Below are 20,076 nucleotides of genomic sequence, written 5' to 3' on the forward strand. Positions count from 1 at the left end.
AAATCACTCGATCACTCAACGAGGGATCATACGATGGACCTCCGTTATAAAGTGTCCGGGAGCTCCCATACGTGGTGGCGAAGAGGGATAACTCGATTTCCGAGAAATGTCCCCGGAGGGAAGGAGAAAGTCTGACCCACTGGCGATCAATTCTCTCTCTCTCCGGTCACGTGGTTCACATCGACGCGATACCAAAAACGGCCCTTTCCAAATCCAGTGCGTGACGCGGCAGTGGCGGTGGTGTTGGCCACCGCGTGACCGCAGTCACGTCACCCGAAGGGATCACTTTTTTTCTGTTTTTTGATTCCGCGTCAGCGCCGCACTGGAAAGAGGGGAGAGAAGGGGGTTAGTATACCTCCTGGGTCGACTTCATGGGGAGGTCGAGGGGGGCAACCGTGGTTCAGCGGAAGCCGCGCTACGTGATCGCTAATCGCGTTGGCGTACGATACGGTAACGATATAACGGTAGTAGTGAGTTTTAGTATACCGTTGATAAGGTTATCGTGCCTATCGGAACCAATCGCAGTGATGGTGCGTGACTCAGAATCTTATCCACTGATTGGATCCGGTTGATACGGTTCGACGCAAGCCACCGTTATCAACTGTCTGCTAAAACTCTCTATTGACAGAAATACGATACGGTGACGAGGACACAATTAGGGAATTTTTTTTAGGAAGCGTCTGACCCAAGGTGTCGCTTTCGTTTGAAGATTGCAACGTGAGACGAAGACGAAGAAGCGTGACAATGTTTCCGGCTCATCCACTTTAGCAACTTGTACGGCGTCCCATAGAGTCGCTGGCGTCCTGGGATGGGGTCACACTCGCAACCTTGAGGGATCACCGAAGCTGGTGAGATAAGATCTTGTTCTAGAAAAAAAAAATAATAATTTCAATGTGCTAGATAAAGGGGAGAATCAATACTAATACGCCAATATACGTTCCCCTTAGTAAACGCGTTCCGTATATAGTTCCGTATTTTGATAGCTCCCTCACCAGACCGCGCGCTATGCAAAATTACGAGAGGAGACGATCACGTACTGCTCAGCTGGGAGCGATAAACAACGAGTCATGAAGTGCTGCGGAGTGCATTGGAGCTCTGGACACAAACGAGATACTCGCCTGGCCAGCCGTCAGCCGGCATTGCCGTGTTCCAGTCCGTGGTTTTCGACTTCACCGCTTTCGTGGAGGACATATCCTTCTTAAAACCCGGTAGCGACACCTGCCACCTCATCATGCTGGATAGCCGCACAATGTGGGCCAACTTCTCCACATTTTTCTTTGTTTTCAAACCAACCAACAAATAAAATGAATACAACAAAGAATCAGGTGGCTTACGGTAAGTCACCGTATTTCCTTTGTATCAGATCTTATCGCAGCTACACCGTCCCCGGACCGGACATAATGATGTAACTGCGGTCGCTGCCACCGAGTAATGAATAGAACATACATCATACTCAGATGAGATCATATGCTACGATGTGACGCAAGTATGGAGACATGGGCCCTGCATATCATGGGGCCGACTATACTATAAGGAGTGATTAACGGTACATGACTAAAAATCTTAGAATGAAATCTCGTTCTCTATGATCTTAAGAAATAAACCGAACATAACAAGGCGCTATCTCTCGATGGATGACAGTTTTGCAGAAGCAGTCCAGCAAGTCTCGTTTTATCTCGAATATTCTGGCTTCTGATACCAGCAGGTTATTGCGACGATATATTATCGCCCTAACTCATTCATGAATCACACTTGCAATTCGGAGAGGCGGAGTTTCAGAAAACAAGGCGCAAAGATAACGTTGTTTGTCGAATGAATCGAGTGTCACGAAATCACATTCTTTCTCGATTCGTCTCTTTGACGCCGCGAAGTGTTATCGGACTGGCACATATCGAAAGCAAGACCGCTTACGCAAATGTCAATCACCCCGTTAATAGATCTGTGACGTTTACATCGCGAAATAATTGGAGGATACACCCGTAATCGAGTACAACGGGCCAAAGCAACTTGTACTATATACAATTTGCGTCCTCGGCAAGACTCGAACCCGAAATCTTGGAACAGAAGCACTTAATCAACATAATCCATGGAAGCTCGTACTTTTTTTCCCTCATGCAAAAACGATATCATGAAGAGATTGAAACAAGGCCATAATGCATTAAGGTACAAGACAATTGCTGAGGAATACGTGGACTGGTTACAGTGGGTGACATCATAGAGTGATGCCCCTTCAGCGATTTTTGCGCCTTCTACAGTTCTCACCGTAACTAACAGGCCCCGATTAACGAAGGAAGGACGTTAAACAAGTGCCACTAAAAATCCTGCTATCAAGAATCACCCCACATCCACTCACAGAACTAAGTTTAGTTATTTATTTATGATACGTTCAGGGCCTATTAGCATTATTGTTGTTGCGCTACGTATTGCTTGTTAAAGTTTTTGCGCTATAGGTACTCAAGGGACCCCCAAACGACACCACGCTGTCTTACCGACGACTACTTTGTACCCTGGCATAATTCGATATTACTGATTGAAATAGTACGCGTTATCATAATTGTACTAGCATTGTAATTGTAAAAGTAATTCGTACGTAATATGGAGTGCAGAGCGGCGAAGACCAAAGGGTTATACAGTTTGTGGCGTTTTATTGTCGAGCGATCTGCCTGCCCGCCTGGAATCATGTTGCTCTTCGACTACATATAGCGAAGTGTGGCGATATCCAGCGTCGAAGGAAAAAAAAAAAAAAAAAGAAAACGAAAAGAATGCGCCAGACAGCACTGCCGGTACCGGTATTCTAACCCAGGTTACCTCCACGTCTTGGAAGGTGATCATCTTAGAGGCTAGCCCATGAGGGATTTTTCTTTTTTTTTTTCCTACCAAAGCCACGGGAGCTATTATAGTTCCCCTCGGGGAGAATGACAACGTGTTGGAAGAACGAGTGCACGGATATGACATTATTGCACGAGATAGTGGGAACACTTCTACGTTTGCTGACTGATTTAGACGCCACTTTATCTCTACCAGGAATAGATAGACAGCGTGATTTCATCGCGGACTTTGCAAAGGCATGGTATAAGAGAGAGAGAGAGAGAGAGAAAGCGTTGTGAGGACCTTAAAAGTCGGCCGTGTAATTAATATAATATAAGTGGAATTAGAGGAATGCGGTTGACCACGAAAAATTAAGATATTCAATAAGTATCAGAAGTGGAGATAGTGCTTCTACAGGACTATATATATATCTACTTCTACGCTACAAAATGGAGGTTCGAACGACCAGGATGTTGTATATAGATAGGGGAGAAAAGACACCAGAGACTGAAGTAGGGAGTGGGGGAAAGTTATTTATTAAACTGGCATTTAAACTAAGGGTCTGCGAAAGTCTACGTTTCGGCGGAAGCTCTGCCTTCTTCGGGACTGAGACGAAAATCTATGTACAAGGTATTTTAAAAGACCCCTATCTATATATCTACTTCTATATACATATATATGTAGAGAGAAAGAATTGTAAGAAGAAAGGGATTGATTGATTTGTAATAGAAAAAAAAAGAAGACGAAAGTGACTACGGAAGTAAACACTCGAGTAGCCTTGACTAGCGATTGCAGCAGGTGGTGCCACGTAAGGAAATTATAGTGAGCTTTTTTTTTCCTGAACGTAGTGTAGCCTACCGTGAATGTTACAGAGATTTTTGATCCGGTATACAACGCCCAGTTACAGTATCCAGTGTTACAAGACGCTTGACGTCGGCAACTTATGAATCTAGCGGAGAAAGAGCCGTGAGAGACAAAGAGGTGAAAAAGTTTCCTACTACGCTTAGCACGTTGCAGCACGCAGAAATACAATTGAGAAGCAGTGACTGTCCGAAATTTACCATCTCATGACTATAGCGCACAGACGACCAAACACAGCGCTAAAAAGTATCATCAGAATAACGAAATCATGCAGTCATCGACGAAGCAAGGCAAGGCTGCAGGTAATTGGAGTAGGACACGAACCCGCACTCCTCGATCGCCCAGTTGTGTGCACTAACCACCACGCTATACGCGTGCAGGACCTCCCGATGACTCGCCAGACATGCTAACGAAATACAGACAAAAACAGATATTTGGTGTGGTTGGTGAACCACACACCCGTGAAATCAGCTCTAAAACACACAGGACTAAGAGAACAAGGACCACGCTGAACCGTTTATTGAAACCATGCAACGTTTTAAATACCTCGCCTTATCACCTACGCTCTACCTTGAGAGTGGGTTTCTTGAGGTGGAGGGTCCAAAACTAACGAAAACTGTTTTCTTTCTCAAGCAAAACGCGTGAGAGTATTGTTAGACTCTGCACGACAACTTCCGGAAACTCATTATCATACCTACTGGGAGGATGACGTTGACCGGTTGACGTGACAACCGTCTTCCGAAGAAGGCAAGTTTGTGTGTCACACTTGCGTACGAAAAGCTATGCCGATCTGACGTCAATCCAGTTTTCAGCAGACAACATAGAGCTCAAAAACTAAACATAACCAAAGGTGTGTAGAAGCGATGAAGGTGTTTCTTGCACTGCAACTCCAACAGTAACAGCAACAACTTGACGATGAATGGGTCCAGAGGCGAAACTCTACGCCGCTGCTGACGGCAACCTGGTGAAAATTACTGATGAGCCTCAGGGTGAGCTCCGAAGTCCCGCATTGTCCACAGAGGTTCTAGGGCAGCGAGTAGGTGGGCTGGATTTGAAAATGGGCCCGATAACTTTGTCCGTAGCGCGAGTTTAAATATATATAATTGGGTGTTTACGTCGCGAGACAACTGAGACGAGTTTAAATATTGCGCAACCTTTTGCAGCAGCCTCGCAATAACGTACTACTAGGGGCTGTTGAATTATTTTCGAAATTGCACATTTTTATTACCCTTCAGATAGCAGCACTGACAGGAGAACGAAGATTAGAAGCAGACCATAACAAAAACTCTACAATTATAAATTCATTTGACGGACCACAACACCAGGGTCCCTTAATGGGGCCTCCGAAGAAAAAAATCGGTTGTTCCGCGTAATTATTATCCGCACCCGACGATTGTTTACGTCCGTCAAAAGAAAATGATTCGAGGAAAATAATACCCATATTACCTCGTGCACGGAAATAATTACCTCCTTCACGAATTAATGCCACATTGTATAGCCAGTTTTGATAAGCCGTTACTGTGACGTGGCATGACGTTTTGAAGAAGGCCACTCTGCCTGCGTTATTGGGCGAAGAAAAAAAAAATAAGAAGAAACAAAGTCGCGAAACGTTTAAAGAAACAAAGTATAGAAGCAACATTTTACGAGGCCTCATTCTATCACTCAGAGAGCAGAAGTTCCCGAAGCTGTAGAAATGCCGGGTATAGCGTTGAAGCTTGCCCTCGAATTCTGTTCCTTTTTCCTGCGGTGAAACGGCATTTTTTATTTTTTTTTATTTTTTTTGCGTGGCGTCGTAGAAGCTGACGCCTGTTATGCTACAAAGTTGATGGATGTTGCGTTGAAATGTGATAGTGTGCGTTTGACTGCGGAATTGTGATGTAGCCCGTAGCACGTAATCGGTTCGTTGATTTGGTGGAAGAAAAATAAGATGAAGAGGGAGGCGGCTCATGTAGTGGCTACTCCATGTAGTCGTCTTTATTGGCAGGACAAGGTACTTCGTGAGCTAAAGGGTGAAGCTTGATTGATTTTTTGACATATAGTATGTCCGCTGAGACAATGCGAACGTTTAGAACTTGACCCTGATCGGTATAACATAATGAGCCCAAAACGTGCAATGGTCTTGTTGGAGTTCTAAGTGGGTCGGAACACCGTCTTCCTGTAAGGGCAGTCAAATTCCTACAATATCTCAGTATCTTTTGTGTCCGTTTAGACCCAACGTAATAAATGTGATTCCTTGTTTCTCCTATGCTTATCTCTTCCATTGCTTGATAGAAAGTGAGATATACTTTTACTGAGTAGATCGACGGGAAATATACAGGATATCTCCAGTAGCAGAAGAGGATATTCTATTATTATAACGTACGAAATAAGACCCGGCCCACTTGAAAGATGTTAGGGCGTTGTCCCTCATCGCATTATCGGCTACTGCTCAAGTGGTTAATCCCACGGTCTTAATAATTAGCAAATTCGCATGGCGGGACGTTCCGGGAATATTCTGCGGGACATTATTTTCGCAGTGCATGTTCTGTGCTGTTGCGGAGCATGGAGCTTCTATGGATCAGTATATGCTTCGTCAGGTTCCTGGGAACTGTCGGAGCTAACGCGATACCCCGTGGAGACCGTTCCTCGGTGAATCTGGACGTCGACGATTAAGCATATATTCCCGAATTTTGAACGAGTGTAAACGATGATAACGATAACGATACGGGGTGAGAAATCAATGTCCAAGAGCGTAACTGTTGCCAAAGTGTGATAAATGCGCGCTAAAAGAGGGCTAACGATAAAGTGCACTCAGTAGCCCGGTTCGACTTGAGAGAAACTAATTCTTTATAAATGACTTTTCTTTTCTTCTTTTTTGACCTTTCTTTCATCGTTCGTGCAACTTTACACTCGCAGGAAAACGTTAAACCTCTCTTTCTCGAGAAAATTCTCTAAAATTCTAATTCTAAATTCTTCTAAAATTCTCGAAAGTTACTGCTGTTGCAGTATCTTCGAAGTCTGCATCAACTACTAAAAAAAATTAATGAGAAAGCGACAAATAAACATTGGGAGTCGCACCAATTAAAATCCTGGCTGTAGTTGACAAGCACGTTCAGCAGAGGGGGGGATATGTTTAATATAGAGTGAAAGAAAAAAGGAAATGTCAGCCAGGCTATTGCCAGCTTGCTATTCCGAAAAAGAAACTGAAAAATAAACAGAAAGAAAGAAAGGGAAGGAAATGCATGGCTATAGAAGGCAGGCAACGTTGAGTTACTCACTGCATCACCACTACCACACCACCACTAATCGCATTGCATACTGTGATTCCATAATACTGGATACCAATTACACCCCCCTCCCCCCCAGCAGTAGAAACCACAAACATTAAACTGCGAAATTAAAGAAGAAATTCGACTGCCTTGCACTCCGCGTTAATTTCACTCCAACGTTTGCATCAAGAGAGAAGCGGACTGCAGACGAAACACGACTATCGGCGCGAGAACGCAGAGATGATGCAACGAACTGGCTATCAACAGTCGGCATTAACGGCGCATTTTCTCCGAAGCAAACGGCATGCAGCCCGGCCTTGCAGGAAGGCGGCAAATAAGAGCTTCCTCGTCATTACGTACAGGCCACGGAAAGTAGTTCAAACACGTGCGTGTTCGACACTGCAGTGCTTTTCAGCTGTTGCTGGGAATATGGCTGTACACAGCTGACTCTCGACCCGCTCTGGACGGGAACCAAGGAATACATTGTACGGCCGGCATCAGAAGGAAAACGCCGGTCGCTCGCCGGTTTTCATTAAAACTCGTAACTCGCGAAAAAAAAAAAAAAAGATAGGCTGCCATTAATTGTGCACAATTAATAATCTGCTGGAGTGATTGCCTCGTGCGCATCCTAGCGCTGCGCGTATTTTTACCTTTTAATACGCTGACTATATGGTACACATGCAGCTATATAGGGAATGTGTCAGGATGGACAGATATGCGAGTTGCTCGTGGAAGTGAAATTGCCGGGAAGCGTTCTCGGAAGGGATTGGAAAATAAAGTCAGTTGCGAGTAACACGGTAAGAATGCGATGTTGTGAGCGGAAAACCCAGTGATGCATAATCGAGGAGATGGTGAAGAGGAAGGTTGGTTGATGTTGATGTTGGCGAAAAAATAGTAACAAGCTTGGTGACCGATGGGCAAATTGGCTGTTTCTCACTTTCATGTGCTTCCGAAACAGATCGTATCTGATAAATCAACACGATTAAATCGGATCGGAAGTCGTGACCTCGAGTGTTCTACATAACATACCTCCTATAGGCGTGCTTTTTTTTCTCGAAATTCAATATCTGATAACGATAACTGCTAATTAGCGAGACATTATTTAGTCTAATTACGTGTCGTAATTTAGTGGCGCATTGTTGGTGTTATTACGACTTCATTTTTATTTATTGAAGTATACTACTGGTGCAGTCAGGCCTAAGTAGGAGTGGTACAAAAAGAAAGACACATCACCCCGTCAATTACACGAGGGGCCATACGTTACAAATAAATGTCGGCACCGATGGAGAATCGGAGACAGCCTGTGTCAAGTCATTCCACTAGTCCGAAGACAAAAAAAAAAAAAAAAAACGAAAGAAAACTTAAAACAATGTGCGTGTCGCGTTTTTGTTATATACACCACACAATAAGTACACAGCACAATGTAAGTTACGCATGCATAAAAATCTAATTGTTTACTTGTTAACTGCTCAATATAAAACCAGAAAAAACAAAGACGCATTATTACACCAGTGACATGTTGCGATTCCACCGTCATCGACGTTGATTTGATCTCATCGTATGTTCCTGCATCTTGGAGACATGGTTGACAAAGAAGTTATGAGAAAGAAAATAAACATTTATAATTAAAAAAAAAAGAAGACAAAATCAAGCGAAACAATCGCATCTTGCGAGTGATAGATGAAGTCAAGTGCTCACTATAAGCTCCTCCAAATCATCTACAACATGATCGCTTCCCAGCCAACACGGCTACCAGCAACGCACGGTAATATATGTTAAATAAATTTCGGAAAATAAAAATGCAAAATGCAGTAATTATCGTGGAACGTTCAAAACACAAACCTCGACTCTTCTCAGATGCTCTTGTCTCAACCACACAGGAAAAAAACAAACCAACTTATTCCTTCAGATGTGGTAATCCAAATCCTCCCAAGAAGCCACCTCTCGGCATCAATCAATTCACTCACACACCATCACCAACACACGCGAATAAAGAAAAATCCACGCTGTCCGGCAGATTCGCCGCACAATTACAGAGAATATCCTGCGCGCACCTCGCAGTCACTGGCTGCGTCGCTCGCAGACAACATCATCATCCATTCCGAATTTCGTCGCATCAGGGACGCACAAACTCAGAGCGCGTGGCCGCCTTTTCTGAGGCGATAGTTGTGTGTTGTGCTCGTACGCGAGTTTGGAGAGGAGGAAAACAACGCCGCCTCTTCTTCTCTCCTCCCTCCTATTTTTTTACACCCTCCCAACCTCCATTCCTCCTCTCAGAGTCGGTAAATAAATGATACTACAGCATCCACCAGTCGGATCCGGACCGAGGACCCCAAAACGGTCGCCGTGCAGACCTCGCGACTATTCGGCTGATGTAAAAGTTTGTGCGTTCTGCCTCTTGTTTCCACCGGTTCTCTCGTTTCATCCACGGGCATGAGAAGAATGTGGATGATAATGACGGAGGTTACTCGCGTACGTCGAAGGTTAGTGGGGCCGCAGAGGAGGTGGTTGAATGGCTCGGCTGCGTCGCGGCGTACTTTCTTGCGTCACGTAGGCGAACACGGGAGAGTGCGCGAAAAATGGTCCTGGAAAACGGATCACGATGGCATGGCTTTCCCTGCACGATTCCGACTACAGTTCTGGTTACTTTGCTTTCACTCGATATATATTAATATATGGAATAATTGGCGCAAATCATGAATTGATGGTTCATGACTGGTCATGAGAGTAATGCAGGAAGAACACTATACAAGACCATCCAGGGCGCACCACGTTGCGGCGAGGTCCCTCTCATTGCTTTCTCTGACGGCTTCAGCTGTGCAAAACGAGATGCGGGAGGACTACTAGAGCGTTTTTCTTTTGTTTTGTTCTAACCCTTGTTTTCCCGCAGCTTTTAAGAGCTGCTCGTAAAGGTGTATACCGACTGCAGACTATGTACAATTCAAAAGGCGAAGTAACGAAGGAAAGGATCAGGTACGGGAGTGACTACGAAATGACCGGTAGCCATATGTTTGATGGATAGAAACGTTGGAAAGATGTGCTGCGAATCCAATCCTCCAGCAGACAAAGTTGATTATCAGGCAAAAAAAAAAAAAAAACAAGAAAAAAAAAACACAGCCACAAGTTACGGCATGGCACCTATTGTAGCGAAAGCGTTATCAGGTGCAACCTTGTAACCACGTCGAATTTCGCTGTATTGTCCAGGCTTTCTTTTTAGGCCGAGAGAGAGAGAGAGAGAGAGAGAGAGAGAGAGGGGGAAGAAAACACGCACAGCGTACGTTGTGGGAAACACATTGATCAGGTCTTCCTCGAGGTGCCCTGCGACCTTCCAGTTGGCCACCTAGGCACTTACTTAAACTGATACTTTAAAAGTTAGCTACTCTGTCTTATTTAACTATTTAGTTAATCACACACACAAAAAAAATATATTGGCGACAACGATACACGACTGCTAACAACATTCAGTTGGTTTCACTCGCGCAGAGCGCTCCATGCATTTTTCTTTTTATTTAATATTCGCGAATGTTAGATGGGACATCTTACATCATCTTTACATCATATTACATCATCTTACCATGCCTTTGGCCCCATTACACCATCACATTAACTTGACGCCATAACCGACCGCGACCATTTCACTCAAACTATTACCAAGTAGATGACACACACTCTGTCTCGTTCATATACGAAGGAAAAATACTGCTCGAATGCATCGTGATGTCCGCTGGCGACCTCCAGCGACGCTTTGGTGAAACAAACCATAACAGACGCACTCGAACAAAAAGACAACGCTTTTTTTTTATGGTACGGTGCATAAAACAAGTTTGCCTGTCTCGATGTTATTCTATTGTGTCTGAACGCAGCCCGTCAAGCGAAAGGTTGTCCCTAAAAAATGCTACCCACATAATTTCGCGCCTTATGCGGGCACCAAATGCTTCTATTTTTAGAACACTCACATACAGCGAATGCGCTATAGTGGGATGGAAACAAATACATAAATTCGTTAGATGCCACAAGTGACTATCTCGCTCCACTTCACAGAGGAAAAGAGCAGGAACTGGATTTGTTCAAATTCACAAGTCGACCTCGCACAAAAAAAAAAAAAGAAAAAAATAAGCGGGCACACACACAAACAAAGAAATATCAAAGGCAGACAGAAAACAAAGACAGTGAGAACCACAACTAGGACGCTCACGTGTGATACGTTTGGATGGAGGTACATAACGGAAGAGCAGAAAAGCTACCTCCTAGTAAATTGCGCAAATTGGTGCAGCTTGTGTGACTACGCGCTGTGGTACTGAGCAGGGTTGCCAGGTGAAAATCCCGAAAGTTCGCCACTGCGTCCTAAGAAAGTAAGTAGCCAAAGAAGCCAAGTTTCCCTTGTATGTCATTTCTGTAACCAGTGGTGTCATATGGAATGAGGGGAGCTCCTAAAAAGTAATTGCACCACAATCTACCTTTTCGGAAAGAGCTGGCGCCACCGCTCTGCTAACTGGCATAGTAGCAACTGGTTGTCAACCATGGCGTCAACTAAAACCATGTGCGTGCTGTCTCCGTTGGTCATAAATGGTTGTATTGTTGACTGATGTCGACGAGTCACAGAATTAAAGGGGGTTAATTGGGTATGTATCGTCATCAAGCAGGAGAGCTATCTATGGAGGTAGGCTCCTTTAAACAAACAGGAACAATAGAAGCGCACTATACTGAAAGGCAGGAAAACAACGCTCCGAAGGGAGATTGCTGTTTGTACGGGCCATACCATACGAACAATTCATGATATACGGGAGAGTTGCGACGGAGGACAGCACAAGTCTAGCAAACTGGTTTGTATTGCAAACTGTAGGATGGGACAAGCACAATCTTGCAAATTGTGTATTGTCATCAAGCAGGAGCATCAAGCATGCTTGCAAACTGGTTAACCCGAAGTTCATGGAGCGTCCGAGATGCAACATTGTACCTGGGGAGTACTCGTCTGTCATAACAGGCCGGAACAAGGTTATTACCGGTGTTCTGTACCCGAACAGAGATTAAACATTGGACGTCTTCTTCTGCTGTGGCTTCAGCCGTTTGCACAGAGACATACCAAAATAAAAAGATATACATATATTCTGAACGTCTATGCGTTTATAGTACGATGCGCATTCAAGATACATGCAAAAGATTACTGGCACATACTGTAACGCTCGATGGATGTAATGGCTCGTTGGACGAGTGGACTATGGATATATTGTCCAGAAATGGATGGAAGTACACGCTGGACGTAACGGCAGTTTCGACGTACAAACATGTTGGATGAACATAACCTCGTTCTTGGATATACCAGCACGTTGGATGTATAATGGTGTGGACTCTTGACAGATACGCAGCTCACATGAACATTGCGGCATCTTGTTGTCCCCTTCCTTTCGAACAAAAACATGGTACGTTCTCCTGTTGATGGGAACCTAGCCTTGCCGTTGTCGAGAGTTACAGCGGAAGAAAACAGTGTCTATGTGGATCGTTTTTTTCTTCTTTCTTTCGTTGTTGTTGTTGTTGTGGTGGTGCCAAAAGACAGTTTCCAACTGATTGCACCTCTCTCTCACACCCACTGTCTTCGACCTCAGCGAAGCTTTACGGTGTTTTGCTGGCGCTACTGCACATATCATCCGTGACCATTAGGGGTAGGGGTTGTTGCGTTCGGGGAGAGCGGCGGTCGACCTGCTCAGAGGTGGCAGCTCGGCGCTCGAAGGGGATCGAGGGCCAAAGGGAAGGGTAAAAGAGGGAAGCGTGAAAGCCGATGGTGGTACAGGAGGGGGAGGGCTGCGCAGTCCCTCTTGCTCGGGGATTTCAGATGGTCTCGCGGGATCATCCACCACGGAAACCATGCGAGCATCCCTCAGCAGCCTTCCCTGTAGATGCTTCCTATACTACAGGCGTAGCCGGGGGGGGGGGGGGGGGGGGGCTCAGGTTCAACCTGCCCCCGAAGTTGTGCCATTGGTAGTGCATTTGGGAGAGGGAAACGAGGGGAAATCCTCCTCCACATGTAAAGTCCCCATAGAACCCCTCCCAAAATATTTTTCTGGCTACGCCGCTACCGTACCACGGTCGGTAACCCCCAGTACCATCCCGGTAACATTCCAAGGTATGTCTTCTGGGTCTTCGTTCTGTCCTATACATCCAGGCCACAGCCTGTAACTGCCACCGTTCAGAATATTATATGTGAACATAACACCGTATAGTTTCAAGAGGACGTAATGTCGTGCAGCGGATTCTCATGCACATATATTCGGATTTATAGAAAAGATGGAAAATAAACGGATTTAGTATCTCAACCTGTACGTCGAGGAGCCAATCGAGTACGTCGAGGAGCGTCGGGGGTCTCTAAAACATCGTCTTCGATTGGACGTACTTCTTGGCCACGCCTTTCTCCATAAGATTGGAAATGTGAAGTCGCCCAATTGCCGTATGATGTGGCGAAGCAGAAAACACATGACACATCTTGGCTTGCTGTTCTCGGTACAGTTCACATCGATGTGCCTCGGTGGCATCCCTACACTAAAATCACTGTCTACATTAGAGGGGTTATAAGGCTTTGCGTTTTATTTACTACCAATATCTCCGATATATGACCTACAATACTCCAGCAAATATCAGTATCTCCACCATCTCCAATATAAATCTCTAGTCTTCGACCGATATCAGTTAAACGGTATCTGTGTCATCTTGACACACGTAAATGTGTGTGTCGGCCTATCTGTACGGCGATATGCTGCGCGTGCGGCAGGGTAGGACTGCGGATAATTTTCGGCCACCTGGGGTACTTCTGACGTGCGCCGGAAATCTCCGACGCACGGTGCTGTAAGCAATGTTTGTTTCCGTAATTGTAATCGGAGTAGATTTACACGTAATGTGGTCTATACCTGTCTTACTATACCTTACCTCTCGTTACATGGAGTCACCGCAGAGATCCATGCTTTTAAGCACACCGTTGAAACCAAATGGCGACAAGATCACGATGTCAAGTGAACAATGCCAGGAAGACCGCGTGCTTTAAGTTCTGTTTAAGCAATCACAAGACAATACACAGGCCCCCGGTGTGCCCCGGCAGGTTGCTTGGCGTCTTGTCACCGCGGGCTGGTTCGACGCACGTCGGGCTAGCCTGCAATGGCGCTTGGCACACGGCGTTTTACCGCTTCGGGACCGTCTGGCTCGGTACGGAGTCACCACTCCTTTCTGTCCATTCTGTGCTTGTCACGAAACTGCGGAACACGCGTTTCATCAGTGCCTTGTGCCCGATACTCTATGGCACAAAGTTGAAGTCCTGTTCGGTGTGTCACACATTCGGTGGGCTGTCATTCAAACGCTCTTTCAGCCTCCCGTCCCGCATCGCGATAGGAAACAGTTCCTCCTTCTGGCAGTTGAGATTAACTACCAGGTGTGGATTTCTCGCTGCATTGCAGCACAGGGTGGCCGCATCCGTAGTGTAGCAGAAGTGCTAAATCTTGTTCGAGCAGGGGTTCGTCGCGCTCTTCGTAGAGAGAGAGCTGTGCTGGGAGCTGTGCACTTTGCAAGACGGTGGCAGACATCTTCGGTCCTCTTTGAAGATGATAGAGGTACGTATGTGCTTCACTTTTAGGTGGCCAAGTACAGTGTGCCGTTGTCACGTTCGCAGCTTTCCGCGAGTCTTCGTTCGTTGCATGGTGACGTCCAGCACACATATTAATCTAGAGATCATATTGCTCTAGAGTTGGCATCTACGTAGCCTTAGTTTAGTCCGTGTGAAACGTTAGAGGGAGCCAGTCTGTGTGGCTGGTCTTCCGCTCCGATGCCAATACATACACAGGCCTTCCACGATGATGCCAATACATACAATACACAGGACAATACATCAGGACAATGCAAATCGTGATGTGGCGTGATGATGAAGCGTGATGTGGGCAAGTTAACGCTTGTCCCATCCTACAGTTGGCGATACAAGGACAATGCAAATCAGTAAATTAAGGATATAGGGAGTGGTAGGCTAAAAGATAAGGAAGATGGGCTCACTAATTTTGTGACTCACCTAATCAGTCAACAATAAATCAATATCCGACATCCGTCTCCACTATCCAGTGGAAGATGGCTCACGGGGTGCTACCTGAGCTGTCGCGCTTGTCGCGCTTTAACATCTGCCACTCTGACCGCTGTCCTGCATGTCGGGCTTCCAAGTCCGCGGAGCATGTCTTTTTTTGCGATGCCACACCCCACTACACCTTTGGAGCCCGGTATTCGAACTGTATGGCCAGCCTTCCATTGACTGGATCGCTGTGAGGTCTTTAGACCATCCACCTGTCGCACGGAACGAACAGAAGTACGTAGTTGGCTTTGCTCGTGACGGCAGTTAACTTCCAAGTGTGGATTACCCGGTACCGCTTAGCGTTAGGTGGCCCAGATTCCGGAAGCGCAGGGTGTCATCAAGCCATTCGTGCCGGTCTTCGTGCGCATATTGGACGTGAGTAGAGCCTGTATGGAACCCTGGAGTGCTCTCGCCCGTGGTTGTCATCTGCACGTTTTTTTTCGCGATGTTCAAGGTGAGTTGGAGATCATGTTCTACTCTTCCCGAGAGAGAACTCTTCCCGAGTTCTGGATTGTTCACATGGTTTGGGGTACACACAGCAGTCCCCCATCGGGTGCAGTTGTTCTACACCACACGCGCACTCCTGTTTACATGCACTCCAGTTGGAGTGCGCGTAAAGGGGCCTACTTCCATAGGTAGGTTCCCTACTTGATGACAACACAGACTCTTGTGTGATCCTGCAGGTAGCAGTACAAGGTTAACGTTGGAGTGGGTGTAAAGGGGCCTACTTCCATAGGTAGGTTCCCTACTTGATGACAATACAGACTGTTGTGTGATCCTGCAGGTAGCAATACAAGGTTAACGTTGGAGTGGGTGTAAAGGGGCCTACTTCCATAGGTAGGTTCCCTACTTGATGACAATACAGACTGTTGTGTGATCCTGCAGGTAGCAATACAAGGTTAACGTTGGAGTGGGTGTAAAGGGGCCTACTTCCATAGGTAGGTTCCCTACTTGATGACAATACAGACTGTTGTGTGATCCTGCAGGTAGCAATACAAGGTTAACGTTGGAGTGGGTGTAAAGGGGCCTACTTCCATAGGTAGGTTCCCTACTTGATGACAATACAGACTCTTGTGTGACCCCGCAGGTAGCAATACAAGTTTAACGTTGCAGTGGGTGTAAAGGGGCCTATTTCCATAGGTAGGTTCCCTACTTGATGACAATACAGACTCTTGTGTGACCCTGCAGGTAGCAATGCAAGTTTAGCGTTGGAGTGTGTGTAAAGGGGCCTACCTGCATAGGTGGGTTCCCTATTCTTGAGGACAATACCCACCTCTGGTGTGAGCCAGTCCATCAGTTTGCAATACAGCCAGTCAGTCCGTGTGACTTGACTTTCGATGTGATGCACATGCTTTTGTGTAAATGGATCTACATCCATAGGTAATTTCCCTATACTTGATGGCAACGCAAACACATTATCTTCTATTCATGCGCCATCTGGCCAGGTGTATGCCCTATACGTCAGATATCTTTCTCCTTCCAATGTATAGCATCAATTTTCCCGCCATTACATCTTATATAGTCTGACAAAACATTATACACGTACTGTACCGTTACCTGCTTCTGTGCTGACCCGCCCTACGACGGTCATTGATTCTACGCATCACCCACACCAGCAATCCACCCTCCTCGTCATCGCGTGATATTCAGTGAAAACCACAACACCGGGAAGACGCGTGTCTTGGCATACTAATGAGTGGTCTTCAAACAGCGCTTGTCAGCCACCAGCGTGGGCCTCCCACAAATAAGCGATTATTACTTTCGCCGACACAGTGAAACATGGACGCATTCCAGGGACCTCGTATATGTATGTGGCAAAAACAATCCGTCAGGCAGCAACATGCCAGCTTGCATGGAGGATGTGAGAACATGCATGTTGCAGACGTTGCGTGCAGGCCGTTCGCAGATGTGCCTGTTAGACAAAAGTACATGTACGCAGTACGACTTTGTTCTTATTGATTAGTGGTTCGAGTGGCGAAACACTGAGCTCGCTTGTGCGGAGTCCGCACAAGCTAAATTTTGTGGCTCTTTTTTGCACCTCCCGCGTTACTTATTTTCGTGCCCCGCAATTGGCCAAATTCGCCAGCATGTCGTCATCTTCAGTTAGCGTATTTGTCCAGGAAACGAAGACTGATTCTATTGCATCGTAAAGTGGGGGAGATCAGACTAGTTCTTGGAGTTACAACTGCTTCTTGATGTGCTCCCTCGGAGGCGCGCAAGAGGTGCAGCCCGAATCATGCCACCTCTCACGCGTTTCCGAAGCAGACGACAGAGCTGTCGTCTGCAGACCAATCATACCTGTGACGGCATGTACTGCAGGTGTGCACGAAACTGGCATAGGCTGTTCTCTCTTTTTATCGTTTTTCCTTTTCGGTTTTGTATTGCTGACTGATTAGACTGAGTCACAGAATTAGTGAGCCCATCTTCCTTAACGTTTTAGCCTACTATTTCCTATACCTTAATACACTGGATCACTTTCTTATATGCTTAAAATGTGTTTGTGAATTTCCCCATTCATTATCATTAACTTATTTGTTGTTGTTGTTGTGTACTTAAATACATAAACATATTTAATGCATGACAACTTATATAATTTAAAATGTGACCACTGATAGGGGTGACGCAGTCTCCCTGCTCATCGCTACGCCTCCTAGTATCTGTGGCATGAACTCATCAGGCTACAGAGGAAGGGGGAGATGACTGTCTTAGCCCCGTCCCAATGAACGCAGGCCCAGTTCTACTGCTCTGTCAAGTTGCCCAGGCTTAAACGATCAGCGCAAAAGAATCTTCCACTTATGCTAATTTTAAGAACAGAACGCAAGGTACCCATACCCGTTTCAATACCGTTTTTTGGAACGGTGCCTCCTTATATTTGGGTGGAACTATGGTGCAAACAAAACGTTTCTGTCGGCAATATGATATCATTTCACTACAACAATACAGACAACGCAGATCGCACAATGAGAGATAAATGAACACCATATACGACACACAACTCAATGGTATACATAAGCTGCTTTCTTCTTTTCCAAGTTCCTTTCTAGGTTGCGCAAACGAGAAGTAAACCCATTTTAACGTCCTCATAAACTCCGATTATGCGTAGAACCGTCGCTGACGCCAAATAAATGAGAATCCGTCAGTTCATGCACAAAAACCCTGATGTGCACCATGCCTGCAGGCTGCCCGCGTACAAAGAACGTTCCAGGTGCCCGCGAACGAAAAGAAAGAAAGCTCGCCGACTAATAAACACATTATTTCGCCGCCATATCGTACTGCACTGATCACATATGCATGGAAAAATGTCGCGCAACTTGGCTGTACCCTCTTCTAATTCCAGCCTTCGGGGCATCTGCTTGAAAACACGCGCTGTCTGCGCGTTGGAACTGATGGAATAAAAACGTCCCTTCGTAAGATCGCTCGAAAGTATTATCTATAATTGAAACTCTTTAATCTTCCGAAGATTGCTTTTTATTCGTGCACACAGCAAGAGCTCCATCTTATTAATTTTGCATCTACCTTCGAGCTCTTGAGTAGTGTCGTCCAGGTTAATCCCAACTCATCATTTCACTCAGGGAGTATGAGACTTCCGCCCTTATACGGGATTAAAAATAGTAATAATAATAATAATAATAAAGAAAAAAAATTAAAAGGTCATCATGATTTATCGCCAATTTAGGTAATTCGTGTGAGAATGAATAATCAGTGGCCTATTCTAATTAATTCCGGTCGAGAGTTAATTTAGGATAGATGGTACCTTAGCACGCTCAATGTGTATAGAAGGTACAGGGCTGGACAAAAGTTTACGGAACACGCGCTCCGACGTAATCCTTACTCAGGCTGACACGCTAGCAGCGAATGGTACCGAACGGAATTGCAGAAAGGTAAGTGCGCGCACAGTCCTTGAAAATTAGGATGAGCTTTCCATCGAACACAAATTTATCGTATCAACAAAATATCATCTATATGGAGAACACACTAAGCTCACAATCGTATTAAGCTGGCTCAATGGCTTAATTAATTGCTTAATTAAGCTGGCTGGCTTAATTTGGTGCATTAGTGTCCACGGTTCATAGCTACCTTACACAAAACCACCACCCTCATATCCGCCCCTGGTTTTGGCAAAGGCACATTGAGTCACTGTATACGGGGGAGTAAGCCTCATCAGCAATGGAGTAACCTTGCATGTATATGGAGTAATACCCCTGTCAGACGGCATGCTCGAAGGACTTCGGGGAATTTTCATTTGCAAAAAAGTGACCGCTGACAGCCGTGTCAGACGGCAGCTCAAAGGACCTTTCTAAGAAATGACCATCAACGCGAAAGGAGGCCCCCAACGACATTTGAGGTGCAGAAAGGAGCAATCTCGACAACAGTTTTATGCCATTGTACCCTCGCTACCTTCGCAGCTGAATGTAGGAAAACCTATAAAATGCGGATAATGGAGTGAAACTGTGTAAACGTATTTAGATATCCTATTTAGAGAAGTGCATATGGCTTCTGCATCTTGATTTGTGGCGCACAGACCAACTTCAAATTTCCACAGCAGACAGGGAAAACGAAACCGAAAAAGGGAGCCGGTGAGGGCAGTCAGTTGAGGAGCACTCCTTTCCCACCTGTCTGGCAGGCGCCCCCGAACAAAGGTCATTTGAGAGGCCTAAGGCCATTTCTCGCAATTGACATTTGAAATGTTGTCTGACTAGGGTATAAGCCTCATGAGCGATGGAGTAACCTTGCAGCTGCATGAAGTAAGTGGGACGGAATGGAGTAAATCTAGGGAGAAGGGAGTAAAAGGGAGCAGTGGGGGAAGCGGATTATAGGGTAAAGTGGGGTTATACTTGAAGACGGGGGCAAGTTGAGTACAGTTTCGGTTTTTCGCGTGGCATTTTCATAGCAATATTTTTTTCTCGCCCGTGACACCAGGGTGAGCACTGTCGTTGTCTGGACTTTGAAGTAACGTGTTGGCGTTCTGCACGTGAGATGCTTTTTGAAAGACGTGAGACGCTGTTTTGCAGATGTGGTCGAGGTAAGAGGGGCCCTTTTTTGTCCCATCTGCAACTTTCGCGA

General features: G+C 45.7%; 1 protein-coding gene across 1 annotated transcript in view; it reads right to left on the reverse strand.

Moving 5' to 3' along the window:
• Nucleotides 1-8,777, reverse strand: part of LOC135398946 (forkhead box protein P1-like) — a 227,485-nt gene extending 218,708 nt beyond the window's left edge. The window contains exon 1 of the mRNA XM_064630527.1: nt 8,760-8,777. The gene's annotated coding sequence lies outside the window, so the exon portion shown is untranslated. The remainder of the gene's footprint in view (nt 1-8,759) is intronic.
• Between the last annotated feature and the right edge of the window lie 11,299 nt (nt 8,778-20,076).

This window comes from Ornithodoros turicata, chromosome 6 (assembly GCF_037126465.1).
Source record: "Ornithodoros turicata isolate Travis chromosome 6, ASM3712646v1, whole genome shotgun sequence".
Lineage (NCBI taxonomy): Eukaryota > Metazoa > Arthropoda > Arachnida > Ixodida > Argasidae > Ornithodoros > Ornithodoros turicata.